Source organism: Microtus pennsylvanicus, chromosome 2 (assembly GCF_037038515.1).
Source record: "Microtus pennsylvanicus isolate mMicPen1 chromosome 2, mMicPen1.hap1, whole genome shotgun sequence".
NCBI lineage: Eukaryota > Metazoa > Chordata > Mammalia > Rodentia > Cricetidae > Microtus > Microtus pennsylvanicus.
Genome location: NC_134580.1, coordinates 38,946,075 through 38,970,293, shown reverse-complemented (window position 1 = coordinate 38,970,293; position 24,219 = coordinate 38,946,075).

Here is a 24,219-nt window from a genome sequence, read left to right as displayed (position 1 = left end):
TTCGCCAACCTAATTTTCAGTTTTCTCAATTACAGCACGAAGAAGATAATAACTATGTCATTGTCATCATGACATAATTTCTCTAAGCAAATAATGTATTAGAAGAATGCTTGCTAAAAATGCATTCAAAATATTACTAAGGTAATCAGGAAGCAATATGTCTGAATTCTAAAGGTTTTTAGACACACTCAGATAAGCATGGTGAAACAAAATAAAACTACACAATTCACTACTTATCCATGGCCTATTTTAGGTGTTAACCTAAATTTTCTGAACATCTTTGTCTCCAATGAATGCAGATCTTTCTTGGGTTAAACCTCTCCTTTGTTCCTCATTTTGTGTCAGTGCACAGTACTGAACTTACTGTGTGGGTGTCAAAACTGCCTTTGTTCTAGGCATTTGGTGTATGTTACTCTGCAGGGGAGATACTGTTATATCCATTTTAATCTGAGGAAAAGGATGTTCAAGAAGTTTAAATAATTGGCTCAAGACACCCAGTTATTAAGGAATGAGATAGGATATAAACCTTGATATTGCTAACTGCAAATTCATGCTATGTAAAGAAATAAATTAAGTTGTATTTAATTCCTCTAGTGAATTTCTTATGTAACAAGCCTAAGTTTATAGCCTGAATCTTGTCCCATAGCTCCATGCATTACACCATGTCTGCCAGGCTGTCCTCTAGCCCATCTCCGTTAAAAGATAAGGATGCTTCCAGGTGACTTACCTAATTATAAGAACTGATACACTATATACTAACCACAGAGGAGGAAAACACATCCTATTGTCTTCACAGTTTGATTTGTTGCTTAATAAACCTGGTCACAGAAAATCAAGAATATTAATATAATTTGAATTAAAACCCTAAAGGTATCTGGGGTCTACAATTAGTTATGCTACCCAGTGAAATCAGACAACAATAGACATAACAAGAGCTTTGAAATTCTGTAGTACAACTGGTTCTAGCATGTGCTGAACTTCTCTTGCCCCTGATAGTATTGGACTCTACAGGGTGTTTTATTAAGTTACTTTTAACTATTTAAGTAAACTATATGAAATGATTTCTTTTAGTATTTACAGAAAAGATAGTGGGGAGGTTTTGCTTGAGGGCCAAGTGTATAGTAAGTGGTGGAGATGAAACTTCAGCAACCAAACATGGGACAGAAGCAGTAGATGGTAAGGAGCTGGATGGCATGGAGGAAGGGCTTGCTTTTCAGTTTTTGAGAGCAGTCTAAAGTCAATGCCGTCTTGGAGCTTACATGAAGAAAGCTTACATGCATAATGGAACAAACTATTAAAAAGGCATAAATGAACCCTCCCACCTTCTGACCAAACGAAGAAGAGGAAAGAGACCCAGAAACCACAGTGAAAGGGAAGTGAGGAAGGAGGCCCAAGAGGAGGGGGCGCACAAGAGAAACCGCTAAACTCAAATGTCAACTTTGTTCATGTTTCCTGGGTTATGAGCAACAGAAAAGGGAGAGAAGAAGTTTCTAGTCAAAGAAAGTAACAAAGGTAAGGTAAAACCTGAGCTTTTTCTCAAGAGCCAGCACTCTCAGTTTGAGATGAATCCCATTAAGTGTCCAATAGCATAAAGGAAACAAGCAAGCAATCAAACAAAATCACATTTCGCTGGATCATAACAGAACCCGAGCTTCCAAATATAACATTGACATGTTTAGGAAATGATAATTTTAAAAAAAATTCCTAGCAGATGACAACCAGGGATGCTACCTATTATCAAGAGGAAAGCAACCATGAGCCAGTTTTAGAGCAATTAGTCCTAGTATTGCCTGACAAAGGTTTTAAAGCGATGATTGTAATTATACTCAAAGAACTGAAGTGGCTGAGCCTGCAAGGAATTGTAAAGCAGGAAATCTCAGCAGAGCAATACAAAAATGAATTTTTCAAAAGGATTTTTAAAAGTCGAACAGTATTGGATAAATCAAAAAGAACCACTATGGGTAAAATAAATGTGTCTCGGGTTTACGGTTCACATGCTTCTTAGATCTTAGGAATACGTGGAAAAGTAAAGAACACATGCGACCACGCCTCACTGGGCATGGAGGAAGCGGTGGCATAGACTGCACACCCTGTGGAAGGAAAGCGGCAGGACTTGATGAGTGTGCCAAAGCAATAGTTTTCCTGTGCCTAGGATGCTGTTTCCAAAATCATATTCCCTGAGATGGCAAGAAGCATTTCTAGAAAAAAATATGTGGACCGTGTAAGCTGTATGATTTGAAAATATAAAGTTTTATTTTATTCTATTAACTTATTAGATTTTTACAAAATACCAATCCAAGTTCCCACTCCCTTCCCTCCTCTCATTCCCTCCACACACTCTTCCACCCCACTCCCATCCAATCCTCAGAGAAGGTAAGGCACATTGCTTTGGGGAAGGCCCAACGCCCTCTCTATTATATCTAGGCTGAGCACGGTATTCATCCAAAGAGAATAGGATCCTAAAAAGCCAGTAATGCAGTAGGGATAAATTCCGGTGGCACTGCCAGTGGCCCCACAGTCTGCCCCAGCAATTCAATGGTCCACCACATTCAGAGGGACTAGTTTGGTCCTATGCTTCTTCCTTCCCAGTCAGGCTGGAGTTGGTAAGCTTTTATTGGCTCAGGTAAACTGTTTCAGTGGGTGAACCCATCATGGTCTTGACCTCTTTGCTCATATTCTCATTCCTTCTACTCTTCAACTGGACTTTGGGAGCTCAGTCCAGTGCTCCAATGTGGGTCTCTGCCTATGTTTCCATCACTTGCTGGATGAAGGTTCTATGTAATATTTAAGATATTCCTCAGTCTGACTACAGGGCAAGCCAAGATCAGTCCCCCTCTCCTCTGGATACTCCTCAACCAAAGAACAGATAAAGAAAATGTGGCACATTTACATATTAGAGTACTACTCAGCAGTAAAAAACAATGACATCTTGAATTTTGCATGATTAGAGAACACTATCCTGAGGAGATAACCCAGACCCAAAAAGATGAATATGGTATGTACTCATAAGTGGCTACTAGGTATAAACAAAGGACGTTGAGCCTATAGTTCATGATCCTAGAGAAGCTAAGTAATAAGGTGAACCCATAGAAAAATATATATAGATCCTCCTGGAAGTTGGAAACAGACAAGATCTCCTGATAAAATTGGGAGCATGAGAGTGGGAGGAGAAGAAAGGGTCGAAGAAGAGGAGAAAAGGGGAGGGGTGAGGAGAACTTGAGGGAACGGGATAGTTGAGATGGAGGAAGAAAATGTAAACTTTTAAACTGTAGTGTTTCTTGGAGTTTAAAAGAAACATGCAAATGTTTGATAGGAGTCTCCAAAGATCAGAATTCAATCCAGAATTTATACATAATCCAACTCAGACTTCTTCTATCCCAGGGCCCATAAGGAAGCTAACATTTTGCAGTATCTGCTCAGGAAACAATATAATGAAAATCCTATCTTATCATCATGGAATTCAAGAGTCTCTGCCAGTCACTTCCATCTATTCAAATCCATGAGTAGATTGAATCCACCTTCCATGAATCTTTGTTTTTAAAGATGTATTTATTTGTATGAACGCTTGTCCTGCATGCCTGTATGTGCACCACGTGTCTGCCTGGTGTCTGTAGAGGTTAAAGCATTGGATCCTCTGGAACTGGAGTCACAGACAGTTGTGAACTACCGTGTGGTTGCTGAGAATCAAACCTGAGTCGTCTACAAGAGCAGCAAGTGCTCCTATTCACCGTGCCGTTGCCCAGACCCACATTCATGATTCTTGATAACATTCTGACCCAGAGGACTGTACGCCAAGAACAGTGAAACAATCTGCTCCATCATTCTGATGCATATTTATTTTATTGCCTATATGATTTCCTCTCTATTATGTTCTACATCAATTTTGTCCTTCTCTGAAGGGTGTAAGTTTTGCATGACTTGTACTTTTTCTTTTTTAAAATTTATTTTACATACAAACCACAGTTTCCCCTCCCATTCCTTCCCCCCACACTCCTTTTGTCCCCTCCACTCCTTCTTCAAACTGTGGGCAACACAATTCCATGGCTGAATGAAAAGGAAACAGTGGTTCTCAGCTTTCCTAATGCTATGACCCTTTCAACATAGTTCCTCATGTTGTGGTGACCCCCAACCATAAAATTATTTTGTTGCTACTTCCTAACTGTAATTTTGCTACTGTTTTGAATTGGGATGCATCTGGTATGTGACCCATGCGAGAGGGTCATTTGACCCCTAGAGGGATTGCAGCCCACAGGTTGAAAGCCACAGCACTAATGCTATTGAAAGCTGGCTTGGAAATCTCCAAGCACTCTCTTTGGTGGTTTCTAGTCTTAGGATTCATGGCATTTATTATTCAACTTATGTTGGAAAAAGTTTCCTAAGAAGGTTTTTCTTTGTTCGTTACTCTATAATTTATAATCATTTTTTTTTCTTCTTGAATTTCAACATGTACTCAAGCCACCCATGATTTCTGTTGAACTTGCTTTCAGGAAGACTGTGTTTCTAAAGAAGTTAGCTATATTGGTCACATTATAGCAAAACTTTCAGGACAATGCAACACTGTGAGAAAGGATTCAGTGACCAAGGGCTTCTGAACACTGATCACTGTCACAATTGTCACAGTTCCACAGCAGTGTGGATGGCTGGAGTCTGAGACGTGTTGTATGGGTGTTAATGCAGTTTTAAAAATTAATTTCAGCAAATTATTTCTTTATTTTTTATTTGTGTGTGTGTGTGAGTGTGTGTGTGTGTGGTGTTAGTGACAGCTCGTGGGAGATCGAACTCTGGTTGTCAGGCAACAAATCAAGTGCTCTTCGCCACTGAAACATAACGCCAGCCCCCATACTCTTTGGTGAAAAAAGTATCTATACTATGACAAAAATAGGTGGCATGTAAAACAAAATTTGGGAAAGAATTTTATTATGAGAAGATATTTAAGGAATAAATCTATCTATATTTTTATGTAATTCCTTAGTTCCTTTATCTGCTAGTAAATAGACCATTTTCTCAGATTTTTATCTCTGAATAATCAAATGCCAGCTGTCCCTTCATATTTATGGGTTCCACATCTATGGATTAAAATAAATGTGCATAAAAATCTTCATAAAAATAAATCTGTACTAAGAATGTTCAGAATTTTTCTTGTCATTATTATATAAAATTAGAGGACAATTCACTTAATTTGATTATCTCTAGTCTCAATAAAATAGTATCCATTTTCTCTCATTTGAGGTTCCATATTAGGCTTCCTTGAGTTTTGTTTGACATATCAAATGTTGAGTCCGAGGACATATATCTGTGTCAGATAGTCCCTTAACTAGGAAAGATTGCCATTCCATCAGAAACACTGATAAAGTTTGAAGACATCCTCATTCAAAAGATGCCTAAATTCATCATTGACTCTGGGTTATCCCTCAGGTTAATCCTGTGTTATTAGTCCCTTTTCTGTTGATGTCATACCACCAGCTTGAACACAAACAATGACTATAAGGAAGAGTTTATTTGTGCTAATAATTCCAGAAGAATCATAATGTCCAGGGAGGAATGTCAGCTGCCAGAAGGAGCAGGAAGCTGAGAGGTTACATCTCTAGCCACATGTAGGAAGCAGATAGAATGAACTGGAAGTGGGGAGAGGCTATGAACTCTCAAAACCCATCTCCAGTAACATAGTTGATTCAGCAAGGCTGCCACAGTTCCCACAAATAGTGCCTCTAATTGAGGACCAAGAGCTCAATTCCCTGCACCTATGGGGGTCATTTCTCATTGAAACCACCATGTCTTCCCCTCCCCACCTTTTCAGGTGAACATACTCTTAAGAGTGAGGATCATCAGGGATGTTACACAGAGAAACCCTGTCTCGAAAACCAAAGACAGAGAAAGAGAGAGAAAGGAGAGAGAGAGAGAGAGAGAGAGAGAGAGAGAGAGAGAGAGAGAGAGAGAGAGAGAGAAGCATTGTCTTACAACCATAGACTAGTAGAGAAGAGTTGCCATGCTTGTTTGTTTCCCCAAGATACAGAAGTCAGTTAATAAAATAAATGTTACTATTACCCGACATGTCTGTAAGTAGCCATATGGAAGTGCCCCCTTGACCTTCCTAGTACTCTCGTACCTCCATCCTTAATAGAACAAGTTATGGCAGATAGAACAAGTTATTTGTTTAAGACCTCTGTCTACTGAAAGACCCGAAAGTGACAAACTTCTCTTATGCCCTAAATACTTTCAATGTCTGATTCCTTAACCCTGTTTTACAGATAAGAAAATGGGTCATTTTTGCAAAGCCCCCATTGGAAAATGATGAAGCTGCGACTCAAGTCTGTCCACTTGATTCAAGACCCTTTAGTGTGGGGGACTCTGGCATTTCTTCATCTGTTGCAGTGGGCCTTGAGAATGACAAGTAGAATTTAATGATGAAGAACAGATCAGACTCCTGCTAGAGAGGAGTTTCTTTTCTGCAGAAGTTTCCTCGGGACCAGCTCAGCATTGCATTCCATGGCTCCTTACTTTATTTTTATTTTTTGGCCTTTTAAGCATGAGGTGTATAATACCTTGTACAAAATGGTATTATTAACATCTCATGACTCCTTAATGTCTTTTAATGAAACACTTTTTCACAGGGTACATTTTCACATCATTCATCTTAGTAAAATTCTGAGGGCTTTTTTTTAAAAAAAAAAAGCATATAATATGAAATCTCCATTTGAGAGTAAATGAGTGAGAACACAGTACCCAAACTTTCATTATTTGGAGTCTCAGATAAGATCCTAAGCAAAACCAGTAGTGAGTAGAGGAAGAAAACAAAAGCTTCCAGTGTTTTAAAAAGAAAACTGTATAGAGGGTTCTTTGACAAACTAGGCACCTAGATCTAGAGGAATAGAAAGTGAGCAGACCAAGGGCATCCACAGACTACACTGGCAGTCAATTCACTCGCACATAGCAGGCTCAGAGCAGATATCCTGTTTCTCAGCTCAGAATATCCTTCTAGGAAGAAGAGACTTCCAACCATCTGCCTAGGAGGCCATCTGCACACCCTCTTAATGTCATCTTGGCATTTCTCATGAAGTTTCACACTATGCGTTAAATATATCTCTATGGATTATTTAAATTGCTACTCAGTTTTTGCCATTATCAAAGTGAAAATCCATATACTGCAACCAATCATTTTCATTTTTTCCCATACTCATGCTGCCATAGGCTTTCTGCTTCCAGAGTAATGTGTTCCAGGTATGAGACTACATGTTTTCCTTAAAACTAATAATTGCAATGCATGCTTACAGTAGTCATTAGCAATTACTAGTCTTTCACACCTGACATTGTATTAGGGTGTTTGCATGATGTCTGGCTTACTATGTACACCATAACCTAGGAGACAGGCAGAATTTCCCATACTCAGTTGTCCAAAGAAATCAACACTGGAAAGTGACAAAATATAGTCTCTCAACTAAGACCTAGTGGACCAGAATATTTAGAAAAGAAATTAGGAATCTCTGTTTTTTCATAACCTTCCCAAGGAATTGTAAGGTAGTCTTGGGTTAAAATGAACATTGGGGAAAGATAGGACAATGTTATTTAAACTTTAATCGTCAGAAAACTGAAACTTGAAGATAAAAATCCTTCACACAAGATAGTGACCAGGTTGTCCTTGACAGCATGCCCTTCAGAGCATCTGCTAAGGGTAGCTTTGGAATTCAGAAGGTGGTCTGGTGACCAGCAGGACTAGGCTCACGTGGCAGCTGGTGAGGAGTGCACATGTCTGTGAGCACTCCTCGTACTGGCTGAATTGGAAGCTACATCCCATCAGATCCTCATGGGGCAGTTTGGAACAGCTCTTATGTTCCATTTGAACAGGGCACTAAACACTGCCTGGGTGGAATGCCTCCTTTAGGTGTTGCCAATAGGTGGCATAAAAGGAACTGGGAAGGTAGGGAGGAAAAGAAACTGCACTATTTCCTGCAGAAGCACAGGAATTTGAGGCAGGTTATTTGCTCCAGACTCTTGGTCATGCTACAGTGAACTTCACGGTGGGCAAAGATTTATGGGTTCCTTTCAGGGCATTTGTTCATCTCATAATTCAGCAACAACAGCAGCAGTTCCAGGGCATAAGTGAGGTTCATGGGCTCTGGCCCAAGGGTATTTAAAATTCTCAATTTAGTATTATAATCCTTTCTTTTCTTTACTGCCTTCTAGCACTTTGTTAAGCAATTCCTGGAATCACACTCTGTTCTGCTTAAGAAAGTATAATGTTTCTCTTTTCTTACCTGGCTACTAACTGGGATGATAATATAGTTATTATATGATAACTATGCTTTAGTAAAAGGATAGATAATAAGGTAGAGACTCATCCCCACAACCTACGAATTCAGAGTCCATGGACTTAACTAATATCAAATATGTCAGAAGCTCTATGAAACACTTATATAAGACAAATAAGATGCCATTTTGCTTTTCTTTTTCTTACTCACATGAGAAATCAATGCTGTGAATTTATTTTGTGCTAATCACTGTGCTAGGTTCTGGGAATCCAACAAAAACATAGCTTTACCGCCATCAAAAAGAGATGTACAGGTAATTGTTTATAAGACGATATGGTAGGGTTGCTAGTGGACTGATTTCTAAGGAAAAGCCAATTTAGCTGTGTTATTGCTGTGACAATGTTGACAAAACAGAGTGAAATGTCACTTAGGGCTGGTACACTTTGGGACAAGAAGTCCTTCCTGAGAAGAAAGCAGTTGCCTCCTGGAAGTTGACAGGCATTGATTACCCTCCTATCTGAAGGCCATGCCTCTGCTCTTCCCTCATTCACCCAACCATCCATTTAGCCATTCACCCTTTCAGCAGCACTGAGGACTCTATTATAGTGAGTCTCCCTGATGCCTTGTGAAAAGGGAGTTTGAACAGAATAAGCAGCTTTCTGATCTTATACAATTCTGCTTTTAAAGAGACAGTAAATTAGCAAATAAACACCACTGCACTTTAAAATGTGCTCTAAATGAAACAACCAAAGCAGTGTGTGTGTGTGTGTGTGGTGTTGTAGTTGTTGTTGTGTGCGCACGCATGTATGAACAGTTTGCTTGAGACAGCCCTCTATTAGAGAGGACTTTGGCATAGAAGTCACGCGCCTTTTCCTCCAGCAGCTAGGAGATGAGCTATGAGTCCTCGAGGCAATGCTGCTAAGGGTCAGTTATAAGCACACTGTGAGTCAGGGACTCATGTAGAGCCCGCACTTTCCCTCCAGCACAGCCATCATCACAGATGGTTTTCAGGATACAGATTCCTTGGGACAGGGATAGTCTTTCTTGAGGAACAGTGTATGGTGACGCATGGCAGAGTGCAATGATCACAGACAACCAAAGGTTGGATTTAAAAGCTCATTTCGCTGCTATTTGGTTTTTGTGTGTGTGTGTGTGTGTGTGTGTCCATTTAAGCATTCATAAAATGACTCAGCCTGCAAGATTACTGTGACAACTGAATTATGTGTTTGGTGTATATCACCTAGCACATTATCTGGTGGGTCAGTAGTAAATATTCTCAGAATTTTCACTGAAATATCCAACTTTCTGACTTAAATGTCAGAAACCCTAGTACTTTTTTTTTTTACAAAGTGATAGATATGTCTCAAAAGAGATGGTGGAGAAGGCAGGAGACAGCCTGCGTCTCCTTCATCCACTATGTATTGATAAGAAGTGATAGGAGGCACGGAAGGATCATCCTTTTGGAAATCTTGCCTTCACAATTTAATAATTACCTCACTAAAATAGCCTTCACTGGTTCTCTGTCAATCATGATTCATTTAGACACTAAGAAAAAGGGTGCATGCATGGGCCCTGAAGTTAGTTGGGAGACTTTCTCCATCTCTGCTCTGATTAGTTCATTATCGTGCATCTCAGAGATTGAAACAGGATATTATGAAGGAGTGAGAAGACCATTCATCAGAGAAACTCTGAATCAGAGAAGCCTTGAAAGTCAGACAAACAAAATGGCTAAAGCGTCCTTCCTGACAAGAAGAGACTGTTTAGAAACCTTACTAGACTTTGGGTTTGTGCTAATCATGCAGTTTCTTGGTTCTGGAATATTCCATAAATATCTAGATTTAGAACTAGAGAGAGCATTCATTTGTTCAAATTCCTGCCTACTATTCAAGCATGAGTACTGGAATTTGGATCCCCAGCACCTGGGAAAATTTAGGTGTACTGCAAGTGCAATTTTAGGGCAAGGGACAGAGACAAGATATCCTTAGTCAAATGGTGAGTTTAGATTCAGGGATTCTGTCTCAAAAAATACTGCAGAAAGCAATTGAGAAAGACATTTGATGTTGACCTCTGGCCTCACACATGTGAACACGCGTAAACCCTTCCCCCCACAAATGTCTAGCCTATTAACCTGACCTATTTCTGCACGCACTCCTTTATTTTTTTTGAAGACTCCATATCTGAGCAAGTTCTTCTAAACTAAATGCAGATTCTGGAGAAATGTGTTCATTCAAGGAATTATTTCAAGAGCTTCGCATGTGAATTGGAACACAGAGTGCACATTTATTAAAGAAATAACTGGTACACATTTGTTCAATGAATAACTGTTTTAATTAGTACTAAAGGAAAAATGCTTTATTAAAAATGGAGAATTTAATGAAATCAGGAGAACAAAAGTGACTCATAGCTTCATGCTATGACATATTCCTCCTAAATACTGACACTCGTAGGTTTGTGTGTTATGAGCTGACTTCCTTAGTGTGTGCCTATGTTATGCCTACATTAAATGACCACACAACAGCAAAGAATTTTTAATGTGATTTGAATAGTTATAAAATAAATTATGAAATTGACTTACTGTACATCATTTAGCAGTATTTATTTGAATAAATGAAACTATTAATCCTATGAAGTGTTTTCAGTTTTTTATATTTATTTTTCACTATTTTAAATGTCTTCTTATTTATACGTACATACACACACACACACACACACACACACACACACACATATATATATATATATATATATATAATGTTTTTAGCACTAAATCCTGAAGAGGATGTATTGGTCCAAACCTACTTAAAATTTTTATTATTTATTTTTATTATTCCTCAAAAGCCATGCTAGGCAATATCTTTTCTCAGAGATTTTTTTATAAGAATAAATGAACAAGACAAAAATGAGAAAGGTATTGGACAATCTGTGAAAACTTTAAAGTAGTCAAGGTATAGTGAGTGAATATATGCTATGCGAACCCACTAGAGTCTGTTAATCGGTCTCAAGAATTTATTTAGGTATGAAATGGAGATAAACACTCACTGACACAGAATAGAAAAGACACCACCAGGACACAGATACACAACTGCTGTGTCCTGCCATCATTCTGCCCAGGGGAACTGGGTTCCAACTACCCGAGAGAGAGAGAGAGAGAGAGAGAGAGAGAGAGAGAGAGAGAGAGAGAGAGATCCTGCCCCCTCATCTTTTAAATGATCATGTATTACAAGACCACACCTCAGGGTTTGCTGCCTCAAAGGTCATTGGCTAAACAGATCGAAATTCCACAACAGTTATGTGCTGAGAACAGTGGTTCTGTTATTCACCAGCTGGTACCTACTTAGTATCTGCTTACAGACAATGCTATGCCTTTTGAAGGCCCAGAACCTCATGGTAAGTCATAGTCTGCTTGCTTCCCAAGACTCATGCATGAACATAAGTAGAGACCACATAATAATCTTGAGTGTCATTTCAAAAAGGTTGCCTTAAGGCAGACTCTCCCCATTGGCTTGATGCTCACTGGTTCAGGTATATTGAATGGCCAGCGAGCACCAGGGATTCTCTTTACAAATGTTCTCTAGATTGAATTCTGCTCCACATGTTTTCAAGGCAAGCACTTTATTGATTATACAGCCTCACCACCCCTACTTCTTGGTGTTCTGTGACTCCAAGGAACACATGGTTAGGTGGCCAAGAACTTGGGCTTTAAAATCTGCTTCATGGTAGGCCAAATTTGAGCTCTACCACAGACTGTCTATGTGAGCTTCAACAAGCCTCATAAGCACCTATGCTTTTAAAGACTGGAAGAAAGGAGAACAACAGGACTGAAGAAGGACTCTTAAAAGAAATAGCTCAGCATTGAGAAACAGATGGTTATTTATTTAGCGGTAGACTCACAAATCAGAATCCTCTGCTTTGATTCCACATTGGGTACCAAATGAAGAAGGATGCTTAAAAGAAATTCCATACTAGCTCAGAATTGAGAGATAGATGGTTATTTATTTAGGGGTAGACTCACAAAGCAGAATCCTCTGCTTGAACGGAGATTAAGAACCAAAATCCACAACTGGAACAGAGATGCCAAAAAAGAGAGCGGACTTATTTAGTATAAGAGGCCAATGGGCAGTTAACCACGGGCAGTAAGACTTCCTACAGAACAGAATCTATATAATAAGGTTGTTTAGAAAAGTAATCCAGTTTATGATAAGAAAGTTGATTATTGACACACAAGGACTGCTTGAAAATAATGGTTATATTATTAATTATTACACTTAAACTGCCTTATAGAATGGCTACTCCAATTGGCTTTCTTTAAATTAGTTTGTTCACTGTTACAATAAAACTTTGAGTTTTTGGAGAAAGAGAGAAAAAAAGAAAAAGAGAGAGAGAATTGGGAATTTGGGTAGAGTATATATGAACTTCTTGGACCCTCTATATTATTATTGAATAAGATCAAATGTAATACTATGATCTTTGGGAATGTTCCTGTTTCTGTCCTGCTGCTCAAAGTGCAGTAGAGGTAATGTCCCTTCATTTACCCACATTGGTCACATTGGTTCTTCTTTTCTTCTTTTTTTTTTAAGGCTGGCATGTTGGGTCTTTTTGTAAAGATGTATTTATTTATTATGTATACAACATTCTGCCTCCATGTATGCCTGCATTCCAGAAGAGGGCATCAAATCTCATTACAGATGGTTGTGAGCCACCATATGGGTGCTGGGAGTTGAACTCAGGACCTCTGGAAAAGCGGCCAGTGCTCTTAACCATTGAGCCATCTCTTCAGCCCTCACATTGGTTCTTACAACACACACCTTGCTCTATATAATTTACTTCATTACTTGGTTGGAGCAATATTAGTTTCCTAAGAAAGCAACCTTGAGGAAAGGATGGAGAGATACTCAGCAGTTCAGGGTAAGTACTTCTTTTGCAGAGAACCCAGCACACACACACACACACCCAGCCAATCCAAAACTGTAATTCCAATTCCAGAGCAGCTGACATTTCTGGCTTCTGCAGCATCGACACTCATGTGCACATATTCAAACAGACACACAGCTGGAGACATAATTAAAAGTAGTACACTTTTAAAAACAAAAGAAGGGGACCATGCTTAGTAAACTCTGCCTGTCTCTATATTACAAACTGTTTGCTGACTAACTTATTGAAAGAATGTTGCCTAATAATATACCCTCTGATATCTAGGCTTCCATATTTCATTTTTTCCTCTTCTATTTTATCTTCCCTTTCACTTTCTTCCCCCTCTCCTCCTCCCTTCATTTGCTCATTCCTTGCTTTAAATTGCTAGAACTGTTGTATGGCTGATGTCCTAAGAATTCCCGTGGCTTGTGTTTTCACACTCTGCCTGTTTTAACCTTAGCAGGAACTTCCAGTGTCAGACACTGCCTTCTCTTTAGCACTGCACAGCTTTCTCCATTAGTCACTTTAGGGTCAGCCTCGTCCTTTGTGATATGGTTTCTTTTTCCTGGAATGCCTAACACTTGCTCCTAGAGCTTTTATGCACTCTGTTGTTTGTGTGCTCTTCTGACGTGTCCCATGACATTGCATTTTTTTTAAGCTAGGGTTTGAGAAATTTCTTCCGTAATGGCTTTCTTTCCTTTGGCTTATTTTTTCCTTCTCTGCAAAATATATTCTTTCAAAATATATTTTAACTGATATATTACATCACTTTCTCACTTCCTTTTCCTCCTTCCAACCATCCCGAGTCTCTGCTCTTTAATTCTTCATGTACTTCCCATTCCCTTTCAATTTGTTTATTGTTCTACACACACACACACGCACACACACATACACACAAATACACAAACACACACATGCATTATATAACCTGTTAAATGAACACGTTTATTGTGACTTATAGGTATATAATTTCAGGGCTGAGTATTTTGTATTGAATAACTAATTATGGGGCACATCCTCTGTTTCTCCCTCTCTTAGTAGTCATTAATTCCCTGTAGTCCTTTCTCTAGGGGTTGGACACTCTGTGACTTTCCACTTCTGAATTAGTATGCCTATTAGTATTATCACTGTTCAGATATTATTTAGGTAGCCACATTGTTGAGGTGTCATAGATAAAGCTTCCTTGTTGTCATTCCTAGGAGATACAATCACAATATTCTCTTCTCCCTTCTACCTTGCTCCTTGAGAAGCTGTGTTCCAGGTGTATCCACTGGAGATGGATACCCTATGTAAATTGATCTCTGCATTAGAACCAGTTGTGATTTGTTGTAATGGACTTCAGTTGTTTCTGAAAAATATTCTTAATACATTGAAATATGTTATTGTGATCTTTGTAATGTTTTTAATTTGTTGCCTTTGCACAGCTTTAATTTCTTCCATTGTGAATGCCATTCAGCCTCAACTCTTTTGTATATTCCAATGAAATAGTATTTTCTTCCCAATTACATTAAATTTCATTAATTGATGTATTCTTCTAGCTTTGTGTTTTCCAATGAATTATTTTATTTAATTTCTCTTGTTTCAGAGTTTTGTGTCAAAAAATATCCTAAATATCCTAGTCCAGTTATGATTTTCCAACAAAATACCACACACTGGATTACTGTATAGAAGGTGTCCACAGTTTTTGATGATGAAAAGTCCACAACCAAGTTCCTAGCTGAAGTGGTTCCTGGTAAGAGTTTGTTTAGTGTTTGAGATCATTACCTTCTCTCTGAGTCCTTATCTGGCAGGGCAGGCTTTCATTTCTTTTCCTACCTACACACAAATCCTACCCTATGATCCTCTCTAATGGTGATGTCTCACCATTAGGACCTCATCAAAATTCATTTGCACTCCCGAAGCCTGTTTGTGTCTCATCACACTGGAATCATAGCTTCCCCATACAAAATAAGGGAATAACATGTTAGGAATAGAACAACATATAACACCAAGTTGTGATGAGGATGTGGTGCTCTGAACCCTAATGTGAAATGGCACAGGCACTTTAGGAATTAATTAAATATATTCTCATATATGTATATAATGCAGAGAGCAGATGAAAACAACAACCTGAGCATGATTTAAAAAAAAAAAAACTTCATTAATCACCGTGTTCTTTCCATGGGAGAAAAAAAAAGATGAAAACGTGTTAGTTAGTATGGTTTTCTGAGAAATCTTTTTCATAAAAATTGAATTCTTTGGAATCTACTGAAGAGAAATAAAAATGTACATGTATAAAAACACACATTTGTGAGCTGGAGAGATGGCTCAATGGTTAAGAGAGATTGATGCACAAGCATAAAGGTTGAAGTTCAGATATCAGCACCTACCCGAAGGTTGGGTACAGTCTTCTACATACCTGTAATCCCAGCACTGAGCAAGCAGAGACAAGAGGAGTGTGGTGGATTGCTGGCTGATAGCCTATCTAATGTCAGCTCCAAGATCAGGCAGAGATTTTTCCTTAAATGTTAAGTCAGAGTAAGGGAAGAGGGACACCTGATGTTCTCCTCCAACCTCAAGGATGTATACTAATTTGCACACATATTTATGTACACATATAACATACATACACTTTCTTATACTTGTACACATACAAGAGATGCGTGTAAATGTTCATAGTAACATTGCTCATAATAACTAAAACTGCAAATAGCCTAAAGCTACATCAATAGCTCAATGGATAAATACGTGATACTCAGTATGTTATGGACTATTAATCATTAATAAAAGTTATAAATGACTGAAATATACTACAAAATGTTTAAACTTTAAAATTGTATTCTTTTTATTTTTTAAAACGATCTTTTCTCATTTTACATAACAATCCCAGTTTTATCTCCCTACCCTCCTCCCATTCCAGATATCTTCCACCCACCCCATCTCCCATGCATCGCACAGAGAAGGTAAAGCTTCCCATGGGTGTCTACAAGTCTGACACATCACCTTGAGGCAGGGCCAAAGCCCTCTGTCCTATACCTAGGCTGAGCAAGGTATTCTTCCAAAGAGAATGAACTCCAAAAGGCCAGCTCAAGCACTGGGGATCCTGGTCCCACTGCCAGTGGCCCCAGAGTCTGCCCCAACCACACAACTGTCGCCTACATTCAGAGGGCCTAGTTTGGGCCTATACAGGTTACCTCACTGTCAGTCCAGAGTCAGTGAGCTCCCACTAGCTCAGGTCAGTTGTTTCTCTGAGTATCCCTGTCATGGTCTTGATACCTTTGCTCATATTATCACTCCTCCCTCTCTTCTAATGGTCTCTGGGAACTTAACCCAGTGCTAGCTGTAGATCTCTATATCTGCTTCCATCAGTTGCTGGATGAAGTTTCTATGATGACAATTAAGGTAGTCATCAATCTGATTATAAGAGAAGACAAGTCCAGGTACCCGCTCCACTATTGCTTGGGGTCTTAGCTGGGGTCATCCTTGTGGATTCCTGGGAATTTCCCTAGTTCCAGGTTTCTTGCTAGCCCCATAATGGCTGCCTTAAACAAGATATCTCTTTCTTTGCTCTCCCTCTCTGTCCTTCCCCCATATTGGCCATCCTATCCCCTCATGGAAGATATCAGAAAATGGAAAGATCTCCTATGATCTTTGTGGAGGCCGGAAAATGTGAGCCTATTTCTACCTGGACCAAAGGAGAGAGTTGGAACTTATCTCTTCCTTTAAGGTTTTTGTGTTTCTACCTCAAACACTGGTCCCACCTAGTTTTAGATCAGAGAGTTCTGCTCTCAGGGTTATTGTTAACGGGTATGACTAATAGCCAGACCTTATACTCCGGGAATAGAGAAGTAGATGTGTTTCTACCTCAAACAAAAGTCTAAGGATCCAACTAGGGGTCCAGTTCCCTTATGAAGATAACTTTGGATTCTACCCAGGGAATGGTTTGCCTACAGAATCTTTTGGTCTAGGATGTGAGCGTTACTTGTTTTGTTCTAGCAACAAACTGTATAACTATGGATGTAGCCTGCAACCTTTAATTGGTATGTTCATTTCCTTGTATCATGTTAATGTAGTCTTTTGTCTTACTCATTTTGGAGTCAGGGGTATTTTAAGCAGTTGGAAATTAAATGTGGGCAAATTTCAGTACTCACTGGAACTCTCTCCTGATACTATACTATATTTTTCTCTGTTTTATTATTTTCTTTCACGTCTTCATATTCTTTACTAATATTTTCTAAATCTCCATGCCTCTACCCTGACAAGAGATATTTTTTGTCAAGGCTGGTCTCTGACAGCTCTTAGATAAGTAGGATCAACATAATAAAAAAGTATTCTAAGTGAAAAAAGTCAGATAGGGTGCATGTTTCTATTTCTATGAAATGTCTATGGATGGGAAAGTTTTATACAGACAGACCAATGGTGAACTAGTGTGAAGGTGTGGACTATTTTCCCATAGAAATGCTAAGAGAAATATTATAAATTTGAAAATGTTTCAATACTAGATTGTGTTCATGGTTGCAAAAATTGTGAACATGTGTGGAAAATTATATATATAATTGCATATAATTACAATGGCTGAGTCATATGTTAATCACATGTTAATGGCTCTACAAGCCCATGGAGTAACACTTGTCATATACGAAATAACTAGAAATCTTGTGTGTGTGCATGTGTGTGTGTGGGGGGGGGGTGTCTGTGCACAGAATAGAGGTTGATGTTGAGTGTCCTCCTCTCTTGCTCTCCTTCTTATTTTTTGAGACAAGCTTTCTCACTGAACTTGAAGCTTGCTGATTCAGCTACACTGGCTAGGTAGTGAGCTCTGAGTAAACTCCTATATCTGCTCCCCTTACCCCCATCCCCGTCACTCAACACTGAGATTTCAGATGCATATGTGTTCCTGGGCTTTCATGTGGGTTCTAGAATTCAAACTCAGGTCCTCATGTTCCTGCAGCAAGCAGATTATTCTCTCAGCATCTTCCCTGCCCCATTCCTTTCTATTTTATTTAAAAAAAAAAAACATTGTTTGTAATTTAGTGGCACATCCTGTCTCAGAAACTCCCATGCACAATCTTTGCCCTGCCTTGCGTCATTTAATTTTGGTGACCATGTCTAGACATCCTCCTGTCTCTGATTTTGTAGCTCCCTTCAAACTGGTTTAATTTATTTCTTTATCTCTTAGCCTCAGTGAAGGAGAACACTTCTTAAAGCTTGCCTCTGTTGTCAGCCAGAGTTTGTAATAGACAGTCCTTTGCTCACAGACCTGACGAAGGGCTGCCACAGAATATGCTTCATCTCATTAGCACCATATCGAGAAGCAGGACACAGTAGGCTTAAAATTGAGCAATAGTTGGCCAATTTATTTTAAATGAGCAAGCTCATGCTCATTTTAACTTACTTTTACACGAGAGATAATTTTACAAGGCAAATTTAGCTTACAATTCATAAGCAGCAGCATTAAAGTGAAACAGAATTGATTTTTACCTACCAGAGCTTGTTGCTCTAATTTGTGAAGAATAGTATAATATAAGTCCAGGAGATGTTTTGTTAAAGTAGATTACAAAAGTGTGACTTAGTCTCTTTTCTTTGGCTGATTCTGATGTCTTTAAGAAAGTGTGTGTACATGTGTGTATGATGTACATATATGTTTGTGTGTATGCACATTCATGTGTGTGAGTATGGGGGCATGCAGAGGGAGGTCAGAGGATACCTTGAGGTGTCAGTCTTCATCTTTATCTTGTCTGAAATGGAATCTCTTCATTTGTTCCCATTGTTTATGCCAAGCTGTCTGGCCTGTGAGTTTCCAGGGACTCTTCTGGCTCTGCCTCATGTGTTGGCTCAGGATTTGGGGACTGGATATGTTTATTACCATATCCAGATTTAAGTGGATTCTAGGAACTAAAACTCGTGTCCTCACACTAACGCAACAAGAGCTTTACTCAATGAACCTTCTCCCTAGGCTGATCCTGACATCATTGGGTAGAGATATGAGGCCCCTATGAAATAAGAGGGAGTAATCTGTGAGGCCACACCTGAATTCACTTTGTAGCTGCATATCATTGTCAACCGAATGTTTACGTTTTCTCAAAATGTACTTTGAGATTTTTTTACCTCAAGTTGATAGCATTGGGAGGTGTGGGTTTGGGAAGTAGGTAAGTCAGAAGTTTCCATTATGGAAAAGACCACACATGGGTCTCTTTCACTTCTACCATGTGAGGACACAGTAAGACGATGTGTAGGAAGCAGAAAGTAGGCCCTTGCTGAACATCAGGTTTGCAAACGCCTTTGATCGTGGGCTTTCCAGCCTCCAGAACTGTGAGGAACAGATATTTATTGTTTAAGACAGCCCATCTGTGGTAGTTTACTATAATAGCCTGAATGGACTTAGACATAGATTAATGTGTAAGCTTCAGTGTGCATATAGATAAGCCTTCCTCTGCCCATTATTGCAGTAGGAACCCCCTTTTCCTTGTTGGATTCTGAATTGAGATCATTTCTAGACTGAAATCTTCTTTCCTATACTGAAATTGTTTCTGAGTAAAATTTATTTTTACCACTACACTGTCTGACTCTGGTTCAACATTTCAGAGACAGGATCAGGACTAGGAAGGTAAATGATGGCCTGACTATGAGGACTTGAAGCCACAGAGACCTGTAACAGAGCTTCGGTATGTGAGGACTGCGATTTATTTTTTTCATTATTTTATTTATTTATTTATTTATTTTTATTGAAAAAAAAATTTCTGCCTTCTCCCAGCCTCCCACTCCTCTCCCCCTCCCCCATCCTCTCCCCTCCCCCCACTCCTCTCCCCCTCCCTCTCCAGTCTGAAGAGCAGTCAGGGTTCCCTGCCCTGTGGAAAGTCCAAGGTCCTCCCCCTTCCATCCTGGTCTAGGAAGGTGAACATCCAAACTGGCTAGGCTCCCACAAAGCCAGAACATGAAGTAGGATCAAAACCCAGTGCCATTGTCCTTGGCTTCTCAGCAGCCCTCATTGTCCGCCATATTCAGAGAGTCCGGTTTTATCCCATGCTTTTTCAGTCACAGTCCAGCTGGCCTTGGTGAGCTCCCAATAGATCAGCCCCACTGTCTCTGTGGGTGGGTGCACCCCTTGTGGTCCTGACTTCTTTGCTCATGTTCTCGGATTTATTTGAATGTTAAAAAAGTCAGTCCCACTGAGCAACAGAAGGAGAGGCCGACAAATACAGAGGATCTGTCAGGAACCTAAGTTAAGCTAATAAATATACAATTATTTTATTGCTTCATAACAATAAAGTGGTCAATCCCTCTGAGACACCCTGACATTTTTATTACAATTTCAAAGCAAATTAAATTTTTTTTTTAAAAAAGTCTAAAAGGCAAGATTCAGTGACAGGAAGTCCTCCAGAGGAAGTCACAAATAAGTAGTGTGAAGTACAAGTGAAGGCAGATAGAAAAAGTCAGAATGAGATTGATGAGAAGAATAGATAAAGTCTAAGCATGGGGGACTTCAAGATAGTCGGAAATCTGTGGGAAAAAGACAACCCAGAAATTCAGTGAAATGAGATCAATATATTAGTAATGCCCTCAGGCTCTATGAGTCTGAAAGCAGAGGGCCAAGATCATTCATGTATATGCTCCTGATAGTTACCTGACACTCCCCAACACAGCATCCTAGACATCTTAGCCATGCACAGTAATCTGTGGTGCCGGAGGCTAGACTTCACATCCTTCTAGAATTCTCCCCCTGCCTGCTGCTAGACAGCTCCCACAGTTTCCTGAGGCGGAAGAAGCATAATGCAGTGAGCTGCAAAACTGGGATGCCCCCTGGCCATTAGATGTGTACCAAAACCCTCTGCTTTGTGTTCTAGCATCATTATCCCTCTTTTCGAGCAGATCCAGATCCTTACACTAAAGTGTTGAAGCTTCCAGTGGGTTGCATGCAAGAACTAACAACATGGCAGGGAGCTGCGCCTGCCATGTAACTGCATGGTCATCTAAACAAGACCTGCGCAGCAACAACACCAGTTTACGTGCCAACTCATGGATAAAGGAAATCTTACTTCCCACCCCTAGATAAAGAACTTTGGGTAATAATGGCTGCTAAAAGAAGACAAATCACTTTTCTCCAGTAACAAACCTCAGGTTTTCCCATCCCGAGTGGTCATCTCTAAACATATGTACATAAAACCAGCATTAAATGGATTCAGGGTGTGTGTGTGTGTGTGTGTGTGTGTGTGTGTGTGTGTGTGTGAAACAATAATGAAGGGGTCACAAATTTGAAATTTGAGAGGGAATAGGGGGAAGGCCTAGAAATAGAGGGCGGGGTGGAAATTATGTAAACACTAATGCATGAAATTCTCTAAAATAAATTTAAAACAGTCAAAAATAATTCTGATGTAGAAAAAAAAAGAAATTATTTCTGGATAAGGTTTGAAAGTTTGGACTATGAAACAGCTAGCATTCAACTCATGGGTTGTTTGAAATTGAGACTTGCTAGCAGAGAATAAAAAAAGTAATTCCTTTCTCTGACTTTCAGAGAAACATATTTTCCCACAGCATCCGCCATTCTCTGCGAGCTAGACCCCTTTATAAAGTTAGTAATGTCTTCTTCTGTATTTGATCACATCTCAATCTCCCCTGTTTGGGAGGAAAACAAGAAGAAAGCAATTTAGAATCATCGGTGTTGAGTACATGTTTAAAGAGTCTTGTTCCAAATAATTTAACAACTCCCCAAACACAAAAATAAATTAGATTAGAAAATTCTAGTGATGAGACTGCAGGGAGGATTAATACTGGTGCTTGAGGGAACAGAATTAGTTATCTTCCTTTTTATATCAAAATTCTTATTTGGTGCAAATGTTCTGCTAAACAGTATATTTTTATTGCTTTAAAATCTCCTCTTAACTTTCCAAGTACTTTCTAGCCTCCTTGTGCATTTGATTCCAATAATTTTGTGAGCTTGATTAGGCAAGCTTTAAAATTCAACTTTACCAATGAGGTAAAAAGCAAGACTGACTTTTAAACAATGTCCCTTTGAAACTCAGGTTTCACTAAACGCATTTCCGAGACTTTTCTTTGATGGACAAGAAAGAAATGAAGTTTGAGCTAGGTTAGACTCAAGATAGAGGCTAGAAAAAAAGGAAACACTGAAGGCCACACCCTGACTTATTAATTAAATTCTTTTCCTCTTTGTCTGACTCAATTTCTTTCTTAGAGGACCACCTCAAGAGTGTTGATAAGGCTAATTATTATAATTAATTATAAATCAGAGAATTATGGGAAATTGTTGGAATCCAGGAACTTGATTCTACACTACATTACTTTGTCTGTGAATTCCAAAAGGAATCATACATACAGGAAACCTGTAGACAGGGCACAGAAGGTACTGTTCCATTGGAATTCTGTAAACCTGTTTACAAATACAAAGTATATGGCCTGGTTCAAGGTTTTCATTGATTCTTGGGACTTGACCATCCTCCAGGGTGTACTTTGGATAGACAAATGATTGAACAGTGATTAAGCAGGTGTATAGGGGAGGTGGAGCCTGGTTCAGGTGCACACGTCCTCCCGTAGATGCTGAAAAGTGGGAGGCAAAATGAAAAGGGGGTTAACTGGCGGAAGGGTCATCCCTGTCTGGGCCACTGCTGAGCCACAAACAGAGAGTGCAGGAAAGTTGAAGGGACCCTGAACTAGGGGAAAACCATATAGCATCTTACTGTTACCTTCTCTTGAAGGAGAGAGGAAGCAAACACCCTTTTGCAGACTGTGGTGGTTAGCTTGTCTAGATTTGGAATCACTTGGAAGACATGCTGCTAGGCTTATCTGCTAAGGTATTTCCAGAGACTTTTAACTGAGAGGGGGAGTTTCACCCCGAATATGCCCTTTACCATCCATGGGCTGATGTTATCTATTTAATAAAAAGGTGATATTGAACTGAGCCATAGAATTCCCCTCATTCCTGACTAACTCAGATGTGAGATGGTCCAGCCAAATGCTTCTGCTATCATGAACTGTACAATGCCTTCAGCACCACAATGGACTGGAAGATTCTTTTAAACAATCTATCTCCCCTTAAGTGACATCCTGTCAAGCATTTGGTTAGAGCACCAAGAAAAGTTTCCGGTAAAGAGGGAAGGAGGGGGGACTTGGGGAAACAGGAGGATCGGGATAAAGGAAGGTTGGATAGGGGAGCACGGAACCACAATTCTTAGTTAAGGGACCCACTTTAGGGTGGGCAGGAGACTTGACCCTAGAGGGGCTCCCAGGTGCCCAAGCTGAGGTCCCCAGTTAGTTCCTTGGGCAGCTGAGGATAGGGAACCTGAAATGACCCTAGCCCAGAGCAATACTGACGAATATCATCCTAGAACTTTCATCTGGCGATAGATGGAGATAGAGACAGAGACCCACACTGGAGCACTGGACTGAGCTCCCAAGGTCCCAATGAGGAGCAGAAGGAGGGAGAACATGAGCAAAGAAGTCGGGACCACGAGGGGTGCACCCACCCACTGAGACAGTGGAGCTGATCTACTGGGAGCTCACCAAGGCCAGCTGGACTGTTACCAAAAAAGCATGGGATAAAACTGGACTCTAGGAACATGGCGAACAATGAGGGCTGATGAGACGCCAAGGACAATGGCACGCGGTTTTGATCCTACGCAATGTGCTGGCTTGGTGGGAGCCTAGCCAGTTTGGATGTTCACCTTCCTAGATATGGACGGAGGGGGGAGGACCTAGGACTTACCACAGGGCAGGGAACCCTGACTGCTCTTAAGACTGGAGAGGGAGGGGGAGAGGAGTGGGGGGAAGGGGAGAGGGGTGGGAGGAGGGGAGAAGAGTGGGAGGAGGGGGAGAAGAGTGGGAGGAGGGGGAGGGAAATGGGAGGCTGGGAGGAGGTGGAAATTTGTTGTTTTTTTTTCTTTTCTTTATTCTCCTTTTATCAATAAAAAAAAATGAAAAAAAAAAGAGAACTTGATGTGCTGCTAGTTTCCAAAAAAGGGAAATTGGTCTTCTGAAATCTGTTCATTCAAATAAATAGACCTCTCTGGGAAAGGAAAACAAGGGGAGATGAGGCAGGCTTCTTCACCAACCCAGAGTCCTGTATTCTTGA